The sequence below is a fragment of the Chinchilla lanigera genome, unplaced genomic scaffold (assembly GCF_000276665.1).
Source record: "Chinchilla lanigera isolate Chin_1 unplaced genomic scaffold, ChiLan1.0 scaffold00027, whole genome shotgun sequence".
Taxonomy (NCBI): Eukaryota; Metazoa; Chordata; class Mammalia; order Rodentia; family Chinchillidae; genus Chinchilla; species Chinchilla lanigera.
This window is the reverse complement of record NW_004955428.1, coordinates 14,944,319-14,966,780: the sequence shown is the minus strand read 5'-3', so window position 1 is coordinate 14,966,780 and position 22,462 is coordinate 14,944,319. Positions and strand designations below refer to the sequence as shown.

The window sequence follows — 22,462 nt, the reverse complement described above, 5'->3', positions numbered from 1 at the left end:
GGGAAAAAAAAAAAAAACTAAGAAAAAGATCTTTATCTGATTTAAAGCATCATATATTAAAGAAGTAGATAATAACCTCAGAAGATAACATTGTTGTTTATTTTTCTCACTTTTTCAAACTTTATATTACACCTTTAATTTCCCATTGAAACCAGGAACACATACCATTCAAGGAGACTGCAAAGCTTAATCATTATTTTTTCCCCTTCTCATATTATGTTTTCAGTTTTGCATCCATCATAAATATTAACATTTTTCATCTGGACCTGATTAAATGTAATGGATACACAGTTTTGGAAAATAATCCAGTTTTTGCCTATTAGTAAATAATATTAATTCTCCTTTACACAAGTCACTAAAATTCTGTAACACCCAGTTAAATAATGTCCTTTAAAATACTGCCCAGCTTTGTGTATAAAGTTCTACTTTCATATTTTAATGCACCGATTACTTTCATTGTTTTTTACCATAATAGCTATGAGATTACCTACTGACATGAAGTATTTTAAACATCCATAATTAAAACCTAAGGGGAAAAAAAGACAATAAAACTTCAAAACTATTTTAAAGCTTTGTAGTAATATTTTACTGCCAAAGAAAGCAGATAAGACTTTCACACTGTGCAGAAAACCACAGGTAATTAATTCCCATGGCAAAGAACTGAAGGAAACGCACATTCCACATTCTCAGGGCAAAGTGTAAAAGCAGTTTGCACTAGATGCTGTGAGGCTTCAGTATCAGCCAGTAAGGGACACAGAGGGCAGAGCGGGTGGGGGGTGCTCTGTGAAAGTATAAAGTTTTAAATAAAAATGTTTCTAGCAGTTAATTGTCCGCAGATAGAAAGCTGAAGTAATACAACGAGTGTAGGAAAGCACCTGGGTTCTTTACTAATTTCACCTTTATCCTGAGCTCTGGCTTTCTTTTCCCTGAAGCTGTTGCCCTAGCTCAGCCATTTGGAACTTCAGGATGACTGGCCCTGGCCTTCAGGTACTGTTCTTGTCTGTAAAGCCAAGAGCTGTCTTCCTGTTTATATATACATCTTACCTCACTCCTCCCATTTTGTTACTGATTTCAAGAAGTCATCATTCATTCAGGGAAACATGTATGACTTCATGAATCCTGGAACTTGTAAAATGAGTTGGGGGATGGAGCAAGAAAAAGACAAGTCTGCACACCATTAGCAAGGAAAGCTTGTAATTTTTCTGAGTTTTGCCAAGACTTTCCTGCTGCAAGCCCTCTGCACATGTTTGATATATCAAGAGGGACTATAATAAACAATGCACCAGGGGCACTAGAGCAGATTTTAGCATCATGTACAAAGCCGGACTATAATGAGATCTTCCTTTCAATTCTTTGCAAGTATCAGTCAAGTGGGCAATATTTGAATATCAAAATTATAATTCTATGTGGAACAATGAAAACATATTTTACCACTGGTGGAAAAAAATACAGATCCCCAAATATACTTTGAACAAGACATTGCCTCACATATTTAAGAAGTTAATAAAAACAAAGGTTAGATTTTTTAAAAATACAGTATCAGGTCCTTCTTGAGGGCAAAATCCGATAACACTGTTTGAAGACATCTGGATGAAAATTCCTGGGAATGATAACCTAGGAAAAGTCCTAGACGTTATCACATAGCTATTCCTACTTTTTCCCTGCACTTCATAAAATTTTAAATATTCCAGAATTCTAGAGACTATGCCAAATAAGAACAAAGGTCTTGTGGTTGCAGGTGACATATATATATATATACATATTTCTGAAAGACTTTGTTCATACATGTCAATAGACCTCAGCCATGACAAATGCTTTGGATCAGTGAAAAGGGAAAGGGTCCATGTCATTTTCCAAGCAATTTTTCAAAATAATTCTCAACAACCCATTAGGCTTGTATAGATATTTTATTTCAGTGACTGCGGTGATATGAGTAAAAGGGAAAGTGATTGAGTAGCCTCCATATAATATAAAAGACAGAAAGAATGTTATCTGTCTTTCTCTGTCTCTGTCTGTCTTTCTCTCTCCTCCTCCTCCTCCTTTCTCCCTCTCTCACTCTCTTTGCTTTCACTGTCTTCTGTTACCATGAACTGTTGCCCCTCTGCCATGTTCCACCCTGCCTTGGAGCCAGCCAATTATGTACTGAAACTGCTACAAAGTGTGAGCTAAATAAACCTTTCCCCTTTAACTTTAGGTGTCAGGTATTTTGTCTCAGCAGTGAAAAGGTAACTAAGACAGAATTTTATACCAAGAGTTGGGTCATTGCTGTGACCACAACTGACTATGTGGTTCAAGCGCCTTTAGGAATGACTTGTTGGAAGAAACGGGAAAGGGGTGGAGATACTGACTGAAGAAGTTGAACTGGAAAGCCTTAGGCTGCTCTGTATGGGAGATTCTGGTCAGGGGTTAGAAACCAAAAAGTAGATATGAATCCTGCCAGTAAAGACCATGGTTGGGAGATTCTTGCTGGGAAGAAGGACTGCACTGGCTGTTAGACCCCAGACAGTGTGTGTCACGACTTTTCAGAAAGTTTATGTACATTTTGCTCCAGAGACTTTGCCAAAGTTTGAGGGCAGCAGATTATTTAATCTGGCAGAAGAAATTTCAAGGCAGTCTAATGTTGAGGCAGTGGCCTGGCTATTGTTGGGAACTTCTAGCCAGAATTATGTGAGATTCAAGAGTAAAGAGCCCTGGGCCAGGTGTGGTGGCACATGCCTGTAATCCCAGCACTTGGAAAGCTGAGGCAGGAGGACCGCTGTGAGTTCAAGGTCAGCCTTGGCTACAAAGTGAGTTCAAGGCCAGCCTTGGCTACAAAGTGAGTTCAAGGCCAGCCTTGGCTACAAAGTGAGCTCAAGGCCAGCCTGAATTTCCTATCAAGCCCATGTCTCCAAAAGACCAAAACAAAACAAACAAACCAAAACAAACAAACAAACAAAAAGAAAAGACCCCAGCAGAATGATTTAAAACACTTTGAGTTTAGCCAGAAAGGAAGCTTCAGTAAAGTTGTGGACTGCAAAGACAGAGCAGAGGAGATTTTGATTGCTAAGAAGGAACAAGAGAATAGAAAAGATGGCCTGAGGGTGTCATAAGAAGTACCAGGACTCTACCCTCCACAGCCTCAAAATTGCAAAAGTGAAAGACTGCTTTGAGAAAAAAGCCGCAGACCACCATGTTCCAGAATGGCAGCAGCATAGATAATTTGTTTCTCAGAATTAGATGAAGATTGCTCAGCAGTCAGGACACTTGACCCCTACAGCCAAGAAAGAAGGAAGCCTCGCTACTGCTCCAGCTGGCAGCAGACCTTGGCATCGTCATCATCTATGTGGAGCTTGTTGTAGGCAAATGAAGAATGCAAGAGCTGTCGGGTCAGGAGGCTTCCCCCTCAATTTCAGAAGAAGGCCAGAAAGTCCAAGCAGTGTGTATCTGAAAGGGCAGTGTGTGAAGCTATGAGTATGAAGCCAAAGATACGGTGTACATCCTAGAAGTTCAGAGAAACCAGAAACATGGTCATCTGAGGAAACATGCAAGAAGAGAGCAGAGCCAAGAAATAAGCCATGAGAGCTACAACCGCGGAAAGTGCCCTAGGGACAGAGCCACCCAATTCCTTCCAAGTTCATATCTTGCCACAGATTGCCTTGGATTTCACATGTGGAACTGTAGGATTTAATATTTGCCCTGCTGAATTTTGGACTTGCTTTGGTCCCATCCCTTTACTTTCCCCTGTTTATAACTTTTGGAATGGAAATGTCTGTCTTGCACCATTGAATGTTGGAAATGTTTAATTTTCTTTTCATTTGTACAGGGGCTCACAGCTAAGATTTTTCCTTAAATCTCAGGGGAGAGTTTGGACTTGTACTTTTCAACAATGCTGGAACTGTTAGGACTGTGGCAACTCTTGAAGATGAACTAAATGCCTTTTGTATAAAGGGATGTGCATGAGTCTTTGAGGGCCCAAGGGTGGAATGTTATTCTATGTGTCTGGATGTCCCCCAAAGCCTCATAGCATCACAGGGAATGGGATTTTCAGGGGCAACTGAATCTAGAGTTTGTGATTGATTCATGGTGGGACTATGGGTGTGAGTGTTATCCCATCTCTATGGTGGGTAGCCTCCATATATCAGGGAAGAAAGAGTGTTATCTCTCTGTCTCTGTCTCTGTCTCTCTGTCTCTCACTCTCTCTTTCTCTCTCTCTCTCTTTGCTTCTTCTGTCTTCTGACCCCATGAGCTGTTGACCCACTGCCATATGGCATCCTGCCTTGGAACCAGCTGATTATGGACTAAAATCTCTACAAACTCTTAGCTAAATAAATATTTCCCCCTTTAACATTGGGTGCTGGACATTTTGTCTCAGCAATGAGAAAAGTAACTAAGACAATCCTCCAGATTTCCTGCAACCATAGGAGATTTGCTTTAGTTGCTCTGCACTCTAGAAGCTCTAGTTTTAAACACCTATTTCATTACAAAACTATTCTATTACAAGTTAAAAGACCCAGACTTCAATTGCTCATATGTAAAAAAGGAAAATAAATTTTATGTGTCTGCACTGTTTTTTTACTGCTGAAGTATTAGAGCATAGAGAATGAATTTGCTATTTTCTTTTTGTATAGTTGTCTTTCTGTACCTATGTTTAATATGTACTATGAGGTAAAAATTATAATGAATATTATATTTTCCACTAAAATGTAAATATTTTAATTTATCCCTATCACTCACTGTGATAATTGCATGAGAATTTTACCAAGGACTTTTTACCGCTTTGTGGGGCATTCTTCATTTTCAATGTGGTATGTTTTTGTTGTTGTTTTTATTTATATTTTTGTTTAATCTGTAATGTCAACTATAGCACATATGACATACCAAATAATCATGACAATAAAATATAATCATTATTTATAAATTTGAAATGGTGTGAAGTATGTATACATATTTTAATCTGGAAATCGGTGAATAAACTGTTGGCCTCATAAGAATCTATTTTAAAATCAGACAATTTATGAGCATGATTGTTATTTTTAGGTACATATTTTAAATAAATTTATTTGATCTTAAAAAAATTTAGCCCCATGATATATAACATATGAATGCTTTGTTATATACCACAGTGCTTTTGTCCCAGGTTTCAAACAAAACAGAAGCCAAAAAGACTTATTCACCTTGTTGGTTGACATCTGAGTGTAAAAGCTCAAGTCTGCCTTTGGAAGTTTCTTTTCCAAAAATATAAGCTATGTTTCCAGTCAGATGTGGTTGTATTAATATATACAATGACACGGTAACTATTGGGTACTTGAACTATTTCCTGTTTTACACACATAGAAAAGTAGTATACACATTTTTATTGACTGTATTCTCCGTGTCCCTTACAGGCTTGAAGTACTCTTTTGTGCTGCTCTTTTTTCAACCTGTCTAAATTACCAAGCAGCACTTTTCATTTTCTGAGTTATGTTAAAATGTGTTACATGCAAAACACTGCCATTCCAGATTGTGTGACACACAAAGCATGAGGTGTGCTTGAAAGTCTCACAGACTTAGTCCAGCTTCCATAACAGATGAGTCATATGTGACTCTCTGCCATATGGATGGAAACACATATACATGTGAAAGAGAGATGTAGAATTTTAGGAAATAGGACACATAATACTTAGTTTTTCTTTACAAAATGCATTTGTGTTATTTAATCTTACTTTACCAAATTCCTGGAAAATATGCAACAAAGAGATGACCACTTATTGCTGACGTGTGATTTTCTAGAACGACTCATCTATGTAAAGGATAAAGCCATACCTAATCTGTAATATTTTCTTCTATGTCAAATTCTTATCAATGATAAAACAGAAATAGCAAAAAAGCACCACTGATTTGATTTTAAGAGTTTTTAACATGTAGAATAAAATAGTTTCTATTCAAGCGTGTGGACAGCAATAGTTGTTGAAACAAAAATCAAGTTTCTTTCACCTTAATACCTCTGCCCATTCCCCTGATTTAATTCAGATTCTTTTTCTTTATTCCTATGGCCATTAAAGCATGACAAAAGAAAGTTTCTTGCTTTCCAAAATTATGTGAACGTGTTCGGTTCCATTTTGGTTTCACATTAATATGGGATAATTACATAAATTGTTGACAAATAAACATTCAAGAAATTTTTATGAAGGATAATCTTGGCAAACCACAATAGCATTTAAACTTTGTTTTAAATTAAAATTCTAGCAGTTTATTATGTTACTTTGGGCCAGAATAAGGCAATAAACCACTCTCATACTCAAAAGAATGTTTCCATTTAAAATTAACATTTACAAGTCTAATAAGATGTTGGAGCTCATGCTAACAGAAAATGTACTGACTTGTATAGCTTAGCTTAATTAGAAAGTGAACTCAAATGTTTCTTGAAGCAGTTTTTTAGGTTAATGATTACTTTTGTGATGGAATTTTGGAAGTAAAATTAGAATTAATGATGGAACCCTAAACAAAGTTACCAAATACATAGTTTTTTATAGACAGGTAAATTATAAAAACGGGGTGTTCAGTGAGTTTTCTATTCAATCAGTTTTGAATACTAGTACTTTAGTTTAGAGTGCTTGGAACCTTGTAATGTCATCAATTGAAATATAATTTATGGAGAGAATTTAGAATACTATACATTGAAGTTATATGGAATATTATTTCAAGAGATATCTTATTAGCTATAAGCAATATTATGGCAAATATTATCAATTCTCTGAGAATATAAGTTGCAATACAATTATTCTGGTTTCAAAATTCTACATTAAGTGAAATAATTCATGACTTTAAAAATGTATAAATGTTTAAAAATCATTGTGGCACCAGAATTTTTTCATGAATGGGATCTAACTTGAAAATGCATATCATGAATGTTTGTTCATAAATTATTTAAATTCTGAGTATATGGATGAGCAGTAATACATTTAGAAGGCATGTGCAGTGTCACACATAAATAAAAAGTAATTTCCATGCAACCTGTAAAGACCTGGATTTCACTTGTGATGAGCACAGTAAGTAGTAAAGAAAAGTTCTAATGAGAAAGACAGAGTTTGAACTCCCCCAGAGGATCACAGGCATTTCTGTTAAATTATTTATGGTAGTTATTATCTAATAGACAACCTTGGGAGCAGGGAGTGCTTATACACCAATTATAATGTTAGTCTATTTTTAAAACACCATAAGAAGTCCTTCCAATTGTGCAGAAACTTTTTCATGAACATAACAATCACTCATATACAGAGAGAGAGGACAGAGAGAGAGAGAGAGAGAGACAGAGACAGAGACAGAGCTACAAAAGGACAAATACATTGGGAAAGTTCACCAAGATTGGGAAGTAACAGAGATATGCTGCTAAACTTAAATAAAACAAAGAATATATTGTGATGGATAAACTAGCATGGATGATTTAAAGTGAAACAGCAGGGAGAAAAAGTTACCTGGGAAAAACTGTGGAAAAAAAACCTTAATACACGGGCAAGCTGTAGAAAAACTAGTTTCTGTTGTTTACAAGCTGTGTATATGTGTAACTATTTAATACAGGGTTTAAATAATATAAGAAAATGCTATTTGCTCTATTTTATTTTATTTTTAGTTATTTTAATTTTTAATTTGTTTTATTTTTACAAATTATAAAAATTAATAACAACAATGAAGACAAAATCAAAACAACACAAAGACAACAAAAACGATACATGATGTCAAAACAGAATGACAGGAATTACAGTGGTTACTACATTACATACTCTTATCTTTAACAAAGTTGCTCAGTCCACCAGCCATAAGAATGTAAGGTTGATCAAACAATCAAAGACAGAAACAAGTAAAAAAAAAAAAAAAAAAAAAAAAAAAATTGGAAATGATGCAGAGCTTCACCATACAAGATGGTAGGAGTTCAACAATGGTTCTTATACTGCATATTGTTGTTTTCAGATCAGTCATTCTGATTACCAGATCCAAGCATGCAAAACTGGTCAAGAAAAAAGAAAGTTTTAAGTGTTGACTGTTCAATAAATCAAAGAAATCAGCAATATACCTGCCCCAGCTATCCTTATATATACATATAAATTTGTTTCTCATTTTAAAAATGCCCAAATAACAAAAAAAATACATAAACAAAACAGCATAGAGACCAATAATGCAGAATTTCAAAACATGGCGATAGGATATTAACAATGGTTGTTATATGATCTACTGTCATCTCCAAAACGGCTGTACATAAAACCAGATATAGTCATGCAAGACTGATCAAACAGTTCCTAAAAGTTTCTTTCAATAAACCAACAGATATTAGTAGTGCAATTATCCTAACTATCCTGTATATACTTATACATGTGTTTTCTCTCTTCCTTCTTTGTTTTTCCTCTCCCCTCCTTCTTAACAAACAAGGAAACTAATATTTATAGATGGTATCTTACTTGTTTCTCATCAAACAGACATGAATAAATGATAAACTCAGGACTTGAAACCAAATCTAACTTTAATCGGCACTTCTTTAAGTGGTTGTATGAACTATATAATATTTGTGAAACACAAAATATACTTCCTGACGTAAAGTGTATGAATACTGAATAGTACATTGTAAGCATCATCTCACTTTAAAACTATATTTTTCAACATTTCCTCTAGAAATTTGTATTCAAGTCTTATATCAGTATAAAATATTTTACATGACCTTGAAGATATAATAATTTGCAAGTAATCCACTGCACCTTTCTGGTATGTCTTTTACAAACTTTATTGGAATTCAGGCAACATAAGACATTTACAATAATATGTGATAAATACTTTGATAAGGAAACGGCCAAGTGCTATGAGATCAAACACAAAAAAGTTTCCCACTCAGAAAATCAGAGAATATTTCTCTGAGAGAATGAATTAAAAGCTGAGAACTGCTACAAGTTATAAATTATGAACTGCATTTGCATTTTTCTCAATGTTAATGAAAAAATTCTCTGTTCACCAAATTATGCTTCATATAAATATTGTGAGTATTTGTTCTTTTGGGCCAAAACTAACTCTACAGATATTGCTAAGTAATTAAGTAAGTTATGAAAAGAATGAGTGTAGTACCTTCCAAAACTGCATTTTGGATGGATATAGATTCAGTTGTCCTTGTACGTACTGAAGGGGGGCAGTGCTAGACAAGGCGACATCCCTGCCTTACTTGTACGAGTATGCATAATTTTGTGTTCTCCCCAAGGGAACATGATGTCTGGTGATATAATCTATGGTTTGTTGCTTAGCATTTCCTAAGAATAAGAATTATTTCACTGTGCTTTGCCATATCTGAATATAGCAAATTTTTTAAAAATTAAAAATAATTAAAAACATAAATTTGAATTATTCTCAAAACAATAATCTTTATAGATGAGGAAATGAGGGCAGGTTGTGCGTGATAGTATCAATAGCTACATATTTTTGATCCTCTTTCCTTTTGAAAGGCAGATCTATGGCTTTCCGCGGAGTGTGGGGCAGGCTCTGTGCCCTGTTTCATACAAAAACAATGCAATTATAATGCAGTGTGTGAATTTTGAGACTATTTCATAGAGTGCATCGTTGTTTTCCAGTTGATCTGCCAGATCTCTTTCTCTGAGGGAAGCCAGCTCAAATGACGAAAAGCAGCACTGTGAAGAGGCCCATGTAGTAACTGAGGTCTCCAGCCAGAAGACAGCAAAGGGTTGAGGCCTTCTGCCAACAGCTGAGAGTGTGAGCTTGGAAGGAAATCCTCTTGCCCCACTTATGCCTCCAGATAAGCACAATCCTAGTGACACTTTGAGTTCAGTCTTACAAGAAACCCTGAGCTAGATAAGACATTTCCAAACTGCAAAACCTCACAAGATATGAGACAATAAAATATATTGCTTTAAACCACCAAATTTGGAAGCCATTTGTTAGTCTTATATGAGGTGAGTTGATTGATTTACATAAGAGAAGGACTTGAGATCTAAACCCAAGATATCATCTTCAATAGGGAAGATTCTGCATACAGAATCGGGATATTGAATGGGAATCACTAATGAAATTTTACTATGTGCTAAGAACTCTCTCCATGCTTTAAAATACCACCAATCAGGAGATAACATTTTCACATTTTACCTGAATTCTGATGGATCCACCATTGCATTTAGGTAAGAACATGAATCATGCTGAAAATTAACTTGGGGCTATATAAATTTATTAAATTAGTAGAAGAACAGATATGATATTATGATTTCAGTTGTATTTTCTATTAGCCCCATCTACAGAAAAATTGTAAAATTTAGATACAATGACACTTGAAATTATTTTATAACTTTTATAAATATCATAGGATTGGTGATAGTGTTACTATGAATAATAATGGTAGACATACAGATTAAAATATGAAATTAATGAACAAGAAAGTACTAGATGAGAGACCAAAGATGAAATGTCATTTTATTTGAGGTAGTTAAATTCAGTAATCTTTTTCTATAAAATGTATAATAATAAATATTTTAGGCTGTGTAGAGGACAAGATCTCTGTTGTATCTGTGTTTCAAACCTGCCATAGTAGTGTCAAAGCAGCCATAAACTGAATGGCCCTGGGTTTGTTCTAATAAAACTTTATTTATAAAAGTAGGTAGTAGGCTCTATTTTATCTGTGGGCCATAATTTGCTGCCTCCTTGTTAACTACAAAGAATTTGCTATACATCCAGTCACCAGCTTTTCCCAGTGTTCCTTATTCTTATACTGCACTTTATACAATGGATATGGCGTGTGTAGCAACAGTAGCAATAATTTAACAAGTGAGATTTGATTATACTTTCTGATCACAGATGAAAAATAGACAAATCAGAGCCCAGATTTTCTTGAGGAAAAGAAAACAAATGAAAATTAAGCAACATAAATCTGAAAACATCCCAAAGAAGATCAACAGGAAGGAGCAAGTCTAGTCAAAGAGCTACATGTACAGTGGGAAGACTGGATCATATTGTTTTCAACAAGTAGACTATAAAGTAGTCCTTGTAAAGAATATAATTGTCACTTATTATTCATAGTAATTGTATTACAAGCTATATGAATCAATAGTTCCTAGGTTTCTTTAGGCCACAACATTTTTGTCAAATCATCATAACCTGTTCTGTGTGTGTTTTTCTTTAAGCCACTTTAATACATGTACAAACAATTAGATGAATGGTCTTGGAAAGATATAATGCCAAGGGCTTTGGAGACCATGTGTGATATTATATAGTTTGTTTGCCAGCATTCTTGTAAGAGAAGTGAAACTCATCATTGTTGAAAACTTTGTCTTACATATATTTCTTTTCCTGTTTCATACCCAGTAGGTAATTTAAAAAATTGTTCCTTAGCCTCCTGATCTGCTGCACCTTCGTTTCCTGCAAATTTAACATTTGTGAAGACATAGTGCCTCCCGAAAGTGTGAGCCAGCCAGTGCTAGCCAAGAAGGGCTTAACATTCTCATGACTCTGGGTAACGTGACTGTAAATTTACTGGGTTTTTAGTCACACAAGAACACTCTCTACTAAGTTTTTATTATTAGTGGTCATCTCATGGATCTGTAAATTGCAACATTTGTAAATGTTTTCCATAGCCTCCTCCAGAATTAGAGACAGTATTGCAGCACTTGTGGATCCTTTTTCTGGCTGAAATCAGTTTGTTGGTATGGAACTCACAGCCAACAGCACTGTATCTCGTGCCTAAATGAGCTTCATCTCATTTGCTTCCTCTCTGTAAGGGTAATCCCTGACTTCTTGAGGTTACTCACACTGGACAGTGTCTCAGCACTCTACTTAAGGCACTTTAAGCAATGAAATCACAGACAAATTAAATGAGTGCTTAAAGAGCAAAATGGAAAGAGCAACGTTTGTTTGATTACAGCTGGGAACATGTGCACATCTCAAAATGTCCAGTGCTCTGTGCGTTACTCCGAGTAAATTTAGAAACTCCAGGAATATTGACTATTCAGTTGCAGTTTCATCAATAGAGGATCCATGAATCATGAAAATCAACTGCCTATGCAAAGTGTTAACATTATAGTATATTAATCTATTTCCTTTCATGTACTTATCAAATATTTTATAAATATTTCACATATGGTAAACATCAGTTTTCAGATATATCAAAATTTGTTGTGTCAGAAAGAACATACCCAATCATGTACAGGGAAATAAAAGAAATGATTGCAGTAGAGAAATTGGTCACTGCACATATTTAGGCCACGTAAATAACTTAGCAATGTCATGAGTTTTATAACGATTTAAATTTAATAATTGTACTTTTCATAATGGCGGATGAGCTCAGAAAGAAGAAAATGAAAGATTGATCTGGTTAACAATGGAAAGTTAATTCTGTCTTTCTTTTCACCCTAATATTGACTTACACCCTGGTCAATAGTCTCTTCACTTTAATATTCCATATTCTTCATTCCAATATATAAAAATAAAAAGTCATAGAAATCAAATTTATATTAAATATTAACATATAACTAAATTTACTTAATAGATATATTTATTACTTAGTAAATATATTTACTTAATAAACTCAGACAGATGGTCCAAAGTTTATAGACAGAAAGCAGAATTTTTTCACTATAATACTCTTTGCAATGCACTATAACTATGTAATTTCTTCATTTACCTTAACTATCGATAAGTACAAATTCATTTCACTTACTTATAGGAGACAATATAAACATTCTTAATGTATTAGAAACATAGCTATGAATTTTTAAAACTTGGGCTACTTCCTTTTTAACAGTGGCTTTTTATTAATATGTGACTACAAAATGAGGACCATTGTAAGCTTGTTAACCTAATCATCTAATGATTAAATTACTTAATTTAATTAAATGGATTTGAGTGTTATTAATTACATTAGTGTGATATTAATTAAACTTTTTTAGTACATATTATCTGCTTCCTTCTAATTTTTATATCAAGGCATTGAATTTATTAACATAAAGGCAAGTAGAAAAGACAAAAACCATGGAAAAACATGATGTCATTGTTATTATATTTTGCTTTATTTCTTCACCAAGTTGAATAATGCTTTACCAGATGGAATACATGAATAAACTAAGCTTACATGAAAGTCCTATTTTACATTTGATGGGTTACCATGTAGAATTTGCATTTGTAACCTTGTCAACACAATCTGTAGCATTCAGATTTGTATCACCAATTTTCTTTGCATGTACCTGATTTACAAAATAGCCACAATAACCATATTATAAAACAGATGCTAGGTATTTAACTTTTCAAGTTAGATAGGTTTAGTGGTACTTCCAGCTACTTGGAAGGTTGAGGCAAGAGGATCTCAAATTGAAGGCCAGCCTCCACTTCAGTGAGACCCTGCATGAGGCAACTTGCCTTCTGCCGGGACAAAGTATCTGACATTTAGAGCTTACAGGAGGAATTGGTTTACTTGGTTTGTGATGTCAGAGGCGCACTCTGTGATTGACCAGCAACAGGGCAGAAACAGCATGGTGGAAAAGCATGGGGAAGCCGAGCTGCTCAGCTCACGGCAGCCAGAAAGGGAGAGGTCAGTGAAAAGATACAGTACCCTACCTCATGCTCCGGTAACTCACCCAGATACACGCAACTCTGCCAAGCCTTAAATATTTCATCAACACAATGCAAAGGTAATTGCCATATAATATTTATCTAGAATAAGTTTATAATAAAGAACTAATGGTGCATAATATTCTATATATGCAATTTTAGATGATTATAAGAGACACAAAGGATCTCATTGAACAAATTACTGGATTAAGCAAAAGAAAATTTTGAGAGTCAACTAAATGCACAACTAGTGAAAAAATATATTTTATTACTCTCTTGGTTAAGGTTCTCTAGAAAAACCAAATTAAAATAAATATCTGCTTTATCTATCTAAATTATGCAAGGGGATTTACTAGGTAAGATTGTTGGCTCAAATGTATAGTTCACAAATGGCTCTCTGCATGCTGGACAGCCAGCAGATCCAGTAGCTAAAGCCAAGAATAAGGGATTGGGGATGTCTTGCCAGTCTTAGACTGCAGGCCTGCAAGCTGCCTAGAGAGTCACTAGTATGAGCCACTTTGAAAGGCTAAAAACAGCTGAATCTGATGTTTATAGGCAATGACAACAGCAGATAATTCTCCCACCCAAGCACAAAGAAGCTTTGCAAATGCAGGTAGAGATCTGCCTTCTCTTTTCATTCCAAAGGCTACAAGCCTATTGGATGGTGCTACTCACAATTAGGGCAAATCTTTGCCCCTTGAGTTACTGGCTTACATGTTAAGCATCTCTGGAAACACTCCATAGACACATCCCAAAGTGTGCTTTACCCATCTGCCAAGCATTCCTTAATGCAGCCAAGTTACTAATCACAGCTAACTGTCACAATTACACTGAGACATAAAAAATGACATTATGTATAAATTAGTGCATAAAAATGATTACAGTTAAAAGGAAAATGATAAATACTTCATGACTAAGGGAAGCTTTATTACAGAGAGAGGTATCAGCTAAAGTTTGAATATAAGAAAATATGATAATTGGTAAACAGAAAATACATGTGACAAATGACATTGTCAAAGGCACGGATGCTGAGAGAAGCAGAGATTTCTTAGAGCACAGTTGGAGGATTCTGTCAGGAAGACATTCAAAATAAGTATGGCCGTGGACTACATACTGAGCCAGAAAATCCTTTATTCCCAAATTAAGGGACTTAATTATGAATTTAAAAGAAAACACAGCCAAAGGTAGCAGGAAACACCTGTTGACATGTCTAGAATAGAATGAATTTGAATTGTTAGTTAGGATCAAACAAGTAATAATGATTTGTTCTACATAACATACTTTTCAAAATATTATTTTATGTCTCACACTAGTTTCTCTGGCATTAAAACAACCCGTCTGTAAAAACAGGCATAAGAAAATTTTCCCACAAGACTTCTACTGTAGAAATACTCTTTCTTCGTCTTATGAAACCTCAGATCAATATATAATTTTTTATTGTTTTTTAATATAGAAATAAAAGCTAGATATTTCCCTACTTGGTATTTTATTTACCATATGTTATCAGGAAGAGAACGTTTTCACAGAAAAGCAACATATATTCAAGGTAAATTCTCATGCCCTGTGTAGAATTATACGCAGTTTGATATTGCACACTATATTCATGTGAGCTCTATATAAAGGATTTTGTTTCATCTAAAGATTTTTTCTAGGATTTATTATCAGTAATATAATATTGGCAGTAATACATTAGTAATTGTGTATGATTTAACTGCTGAGTGATGAACTGGCTTAAAATTTTAGCAAAGAAGTTATAGCAATGGTCATGAAGAAAGGGTAGAAAAATATATAGTACATGAAAGGAAGAAAGAATAACAGTATCACAGATAGGTAAATGGGGAATTTATAGAAATGGAGGAAATCTTAGTTAGCAATGAACTCAGTAACATGGGCCTGAGGGGAAGAAGAAGAATATTAAAAGTAAACATTCATAAAATAGAATTAATAACGTAACACAATGTAGAAAAAGTCAGTGTTTTCTAAATCACTGAAACTACATGTGCAAACTATATATTTTTGGAATAAGATAAAATAAACTTTAAATATTGTAACAAAATATGACATTATCTTAAATTGAAATGATTTACATTAAAGTAGTTCAGAGTATCTTGGTCTGTATTAAAAAGAGGAATAAACATATTCACAATTTTATAACTTTAAAAATCAAGAATCCAAGCCAATATTTGAAGGACTGTCTTTCCTCTGACACTCAATTTTCTTTTATCCAGTCTGTACTTTGCCACCAATACTATCAAATTCACCCAATACGATCCTATGTAGATTTAAGTAGGAAGGAAAAAATAATTTTTAATACTAGCCCAAAGTTCCCCATGACATTTATTGGCATTCTAGTGTCCCGAGCTGATAGAAAAAGGACTTCAGATTGAGAGCAAGTGAGAAGTATGGGGTATCCTGAGCACAGCAAGCCTGCGTTCACCCTCTTCACAGAAAGCAATGCTCAAGATTACACAGAAGGTGCAGTGATCCAGTGACAGCCTTTTGTACCCTTTCCATGTAAACATGCCAGATTAGTAAGTCTAGAATTGTTGCCATGTACCTACTGTCACTCCAGACACACTATTTTCATGTTTGTATTGAAATATCCTGAAACCAGGCTCCACTCTCAAGATGAACTCTTATCTACAGACAGTTCATTCCTGGATCTCCAACATAACATCTGCATTGTAGCCTGAAAAAGAGAAACACAGAAGGGCAAAATATCTATTTTAAGGTTTTCTCTCTTCCCAAACATCAGTTCCGTAAATTCATTTTATACATGTATATGTGTTTGTAATGTTTATATTTACCTGAATGACTTCCATGGATGGAAATGTTCTTCATGGACTGACAGTGTTCTTCACTAAAAACACCCATAGGTAATGATTAAGTGTTTCTGTCAGATACATAGAGGAGAACTTGCTGGGTGATATGCTTTGCATCCACACCACAAACACAACTTATACCAATGCCCAACTCTGACAAGGATTTATGATTATTATCAAATATTTTAATGTTTGCCATGTGATGATGGATAAAATATCTCACATTAGTTTATCTTTTAATTTTGGCAGTTATGAGTTTGAATTTCTTTTTGTGAATTGTCTCTTTGTTTTTGTTTTCTTTGTTAGTTACATTTTTGCTTACTTTTCCATTGAACTGGCTGTCTAACTTTCTAAGTGACATCTGTAGGCTTCTTACATTATATAGATGTAAATTCTTCACAACATATATATTTTTACTGTGTGCCAAACTGAACAGTTGGACATAGTTTCAGTAGCTTATTACATTAATTTGTTGAAACTGAAAGCAAACCGTGACCTACACGAATCAAACTGTGATACCAAGATTCCTTGATATATTGAAAAGAAATGTAGACAGAGACTTGAAAACACTCAATAATTCAGTAAAATTGGAATTTTTGACTACTTCTGTCAAGTCAAAGGTCTTACATTAAACAAGATTTGAAATATTATTTTATGTATATCATATATTAATATATACTTTCATTATTGCTTTAGATATATTCTTTCATCATATACTCTTCCATTCTTATCAGTGAAATAAATAGTGAGCTATTTTATATCTATAGACTGCAGAACTTATCACCATCAAAATATGCCTACAAATGTGATTAAAGAAGTATTTGAACATTTGAAGTTATTCTTAAGTTATTCTTATTTGAAGTTATTCTACACTCTTACATGAGAGTATTAAAACTCAATCATAATATTCTTTGGATATTTTAAAAATCTAAATCTGATTATACTACTTACCTCTTAGTCATCTCTGGATCACTAAATTATTCTACAGCTAGATAGCCTCAAAATGACTCCAGGTTATAGTAGACTGCTCTCTGCCTTACGTAGCAGTGTCATCTTGATACATTTCCCTCCTTCACCTGTGCACTTCAATTAACTGTCTTACCTTCACTCTGTTGAACATGGCACTCTTTTTCATATCACAGGGCATATGCAGATGTCATCCCTTGTCTGATATTTCTTACTCTCACTAGCCTGTCCCTTGTTGCTTCCTAATTGTTCCTGATCTCAAATATTAGTTATAAGACTGGTTTTTTCCTTTGATGTGTGTAGTTATCTTTCTGTGTTATTCATCACAGAAATATCTTTTATAGAACTTGGACCTTTCATACTTAAACATGTATAATTCTTTACACTATTTTACAATCATAAATTATATTATTCAGGGTTATCCAGAGACAAAGAATCATAGTTTGGGTGTGCACATTTGTATATGTATGTGTGTGTTTGAGGGTGAGTATTTGCACATGCATACACTAAACCTCCATTATATTACATCATAAGAAATTTTGTCATCGACCATGAGTTGTGCAACATACTATTTTATTTAATTAAAAAATTAAACAATTTTAAATCATTGTCAGTTCCCATTTTACTTCATGATTGTCATTGTTTTATTACTGTTGTTTCTTTTATCTTAATGTCCTTATGATGCATTTATGTAAGTATTGCTAGAATTTTGAATGAAAAAACTGAGTAAGCTCATTTGTAATAGTATGAAGAAAAGTAAGAGAAGAACTCTATCTCCCTTAATGACTGGATAGTTTGTAAGAGGTTTGGTTTGAAAACATGCTCACAGTGATTCTGTTTTCACAACTCTTTAAGCTGGATCCTTCTCTTGAGAATCACTGCAAAATGTTAAGGACATTTCTCTACTTTTTCAACAGGGGAAATAATATATAATGGACAAGATTTGAGAAGTTTACTTACATCATTTATTTTCACCCATACTTTTTATTAATTTCTTTACTTCTCTATTAGAGACATCCCCCAGGCTCTCATAGTCTTAGATGCGTACCATTCCTTGCTATAGCACATGGGTATTAGAGACAAAACAGAAGTAAAAGGAGTGAAATCTAAGTTTTGAAAATTAACAAAGTTTAGGTAAAAATGTAAAAATGAAAATTTGAAGAAGGCTTCACCTTATGTTTCTTTGCTTACCTGTTTACAAAATAAGTCATGTTTTCACTTGCTAGGTTCTAATATTTGGAATTTATAGATAGTATAAGTAGAAAATCTTTATTCAGCTCTATCTGAGCATGCTCAGCCTACGATAGCACCAAGAAACCTTCTGTGCCCAAAGCCAACCCATTACAGCTGAGGCACTACTGAGCTTCCTGTTCATATATACTTCTGATGCTGTACTAGTTACCATTCTATAGTCATCAAAGGAGGGTTTCATTTCACTCTATCAACATCCAGAGGAGCAATGCTATTTGTTTCATAAGATTTTTCCTTGCCCCCACAATTCTCTTACTATGGGTAACCATTGTTTGGACATCCCAGGAGACATCATCAAAGGAATTGTTCCTTCTCTTTGAACAACTTCTTTTCCTTTCACAATATCTATTGTACCTTTAGGGTTTTATTTACTGTTTAGGTTCTTATACCAGGGAGACAAAATGACTTTTACCCATGTGAGTCTATTTATTTCACTTATGGCTATGGTCTTTAGTTGCATCCATTTTCCTATAAAAGCCTCAAGATTATCTTCTTTATAGCTGAGTCATACTCCATTGTGTAAAAATCCCACATCTTTCTTACCCATTCCTCAGTTCATGGGCCTTGGGTTGTTTCCAAGATTTAGCTATGACAAATTGCATTGCTATAAACATGAGTGTACATATGTTGCTTTGGCATTGTTTTTTCAATTCTTCTGAAGAAATACCCAGAAGAGGAATAGCTGGGTTGAATAGGACCTCTCATCTTAGTTTTCTGAATCTCTACACTGATTTCCATAGTGGTTGTACTAGTCTACACTCCCAACAATAGTGGAAAAGTGTTCCTTTTGCTCTGCAGCCCCTCCAGCAGTGAACAACTGGGATGAGGGAAAAGAGAAAAGGAAGAAGGAAGAGAGGAAAAAATATATATGGATATACAAGGATAGCTGGGATAATTGCACTGCTGATGTCTATTGGTTTATTGAAAGGAACAGTTAATGCTTAAATCTTTCTTTTTCTGACCAATTTGTGTGATTATATCTGGTAATATGAGCAATTAATTTGAATACAGCAATTTGCAGTATAACCACGATTTTTGAAGCCCTACTACCTTGATTAGTGAAATTCTGCACCATTTCCAATTTTTTAATTGTTTTTTTATTCTCTTTAATTGTTTGACCAATCTTGCATTTTTACATCGAGTAATCTGACCAACTTTGTTGAAGGTAACAATAGGTAATATAACAACCATTGTTAACTTCCTATCATCTTCTTTTGAAATTTTGTATTGTTTTTATTATCTTTGTATTGTTTTGTTTTTGTCTTGGTTTTTGTTATTTTGTTTTGTTTTCTCCTTAAAATAGAAAAAATAAGAAATGTCAATTCTCAAATAGCTAGATACCTAGAAGCAGTGTTTATGGAGATAAAATTCCCTGTAATTGCTTTAGACAGAAAAAAAAAGGATATTTCATCATATTTGAAATTGAGTAAACACTTCCCCAGTTTTACTTATACAAGCTTACAAAGAATTATCTTGCTGATATCACTAAAAGGCTGATATCTGGTGAGAATGGCAGTGAAAAGGAGAATCATGTTTGGGACATCTGCAGAACTGTTATGTGACCATGAGCCAGAATGACAGAAAGTCCTCAAATGAAAGGTACCTTCCCAAGAGAAAAGCCAGGTAAGATGATATGGCCCATCCACTTTATGGCCACAGGTGAGTTACTGCAAAGCAAGTCCTGTGTTAATCACTAAGATTGAGTTTGCCTCTTGCTTTCTAAATGTATGCATGGAGTTTTAGGAGCGTGGATACTAGCATCAAAGTCTTTCCTTAATATATCCGTTGTGCATTAGGGACACAAGGCACACGAGTTGTAGAAGCTGTTGGAGATATGTTAAGACACTTTTGAAACAGAATTATATGGCAGTTAATGCACCAGTTTTGAGCTGGAATATACTATATTAATTCTTGGAATATAATGTGTCAGCTTAGTACATTTGCAGTTTGGTGCTCTAGTTGCATTTCATTTGAAATGATTAGACATCATCATTGCCATCTTTTACTCTATAGCAGTAAACATCAAGAAGCATAAAGGGAATAGAAGAATGGCTCACACTACGTGCAAACACGTGTGAAACAATGTCAGGGAATTCTAATGTTTATGGGATACTAGAGTGCAGGGAGGTCTCATAGTATCAAATGAAGTTAAAGTCAAAGAAATATTCCAACTCTATGATTCTAAATTCCACTGAAACGTGCCCTCTTGATGAATTATAGAAAGATCAACATGAACAGCTGCTATTAATTTACCATATTTTATAGAATATGAATTGAAGCACAGTTATTTTGTCACAGAGAAATAAAAGACAAATGTGTTTTCCTTTTCACTAAGAATTCCTTCAAACTAAGAAAGTATAGTTATATAAGTAATTTGTATACCATGTCTTCATATGGAAAATAATTTTTAAAAACATATTATAGGTGATGAATATTTGGAATGCAGATTACTCTAAGTTATAGTCCATAAAAAGAATCAGAAATGTATAATCTATACTGTCCTAGGAGATAACAAAGGTTTGCATGTGAAAAAAGCAGCTCTTAAAAATATCTCTACCTTTTTAGATATGATGTCTTTGTTTATCATCACCAGTGTACTATATTGCATAGTACAGTTCTGAGACATTTTTTCAAAACTTTTGACATAGGAGATTTTCCAGAAAAATATCAATCTTCAAGGATAGAAAATGATGAGAATTCTTCTCCTATATCAGCAGGCACACATATACCCCCTACGCACATGAATGTACACACACACACACTATGTATATGGCCAATGCATACTCTGGAGATATACTCAACTTTCTACTTTTTTATATGCACAATGCTTGGAAGCTTCTGATTTTGGAAGAATCATGGACATGCTGGTAACATCTGTTCCTTGTGGTCCTTTGGGAAATGTGTCTTCCTTGTAGCTATAAGTAAATAAATCTCTTAAATCTAAGAGATTGTGAATTATTTTTAAGAAATTGAAGTCATGATTTTTTAAATATAGTAATTAAGAATGCTTTTTAAACCAAGTAAAATCTTGGTTTAAAGACTGAGTCTAAATTTTCTAGGCGTGTAATCATGAAATATAAACACAAAAACTTTTTAAGCCTGGGTGCATGTGTATGGAAATGTGTTGGGATAATTATACCAGGCTCACAGAAATCCTTGAGAGGATTCAATGAAGTAATGTCTAGAAAAAGATTAGCACAATGCCTGTCTCATAATAAGTGTTCAATAAATTATTAAAAGTATTATTATATGTTGTGAATACAAAAATAAATACTGATTTCAAACTAGATATATTTTAACACTTTAGAAAAATAACGTTTTGGGAGAGGCCATATCCTTAAGTTTGCATCAGTAAAAGCACATTTTCTGTGACTCATTCTATTTTACTCTCTTCTTTTTTCATTTTCCTTTTCATTTCCTCGGTACACAAAGTTGAGATATTTTTTACACTTGGAATAATTCATTTAGGATTTCCAACAATTTAATTCTGTTGTGTAAGCCAACTATCCCCTCTTAAAATTTACTCACATGAAACCATGTTTCTTTGTTGTGTTTTGCTTGCTTTGCTTTGGCTGGATTAATTCAGTAAATAATAATTCAGTAAATAAACATTTTATGTTTATCTCTCCATAAAATTTTACTTTTTTATACATCATATTGTAATTGCACACAAAGCCAAGATTTATTATATATAAATTATAAAGTGATAGATAGTTTAGTGGTGTCCATAGGTCTCTATTTAAAAGAAATCTTGTTTTCAAGTTAATCTAATTATTGAAACTTAAAAATATCCTATTTAACAGAGAATGATGAGGGGATACCTCTTACAGTCCTCTCATATAGATGGAATGGGAGGTCATCCAACACATTATAAGCAGAACTGC

General features: G+C 34.0%; 1 long non-coding RNA gene across 1 annotated transcript; it reads right to left on the bottom strand.

Moving 5' to 3' along the window:
• Nucleotides 1-7,926: 7,926 nt before the first annotated feature.
• Nucleotides 7,927-16,434, bottom strand: LOC106148751. The gene is made up of 3 exons (XR_001234422.1): nucleotides 16,347-16,434; nucleotides 16,097-16,228; nucleotides 7,927-7,963 (listed from the first exon to the last, which is right to left on the bottom strand). It is a non-coding gene; the product is annotated as an uncharacterized LOC106148751 (long non-coding RNA).
• Between the last annotated feature and the right edge of the window lie 6,028 nt (nucleotides 16,435-22,462).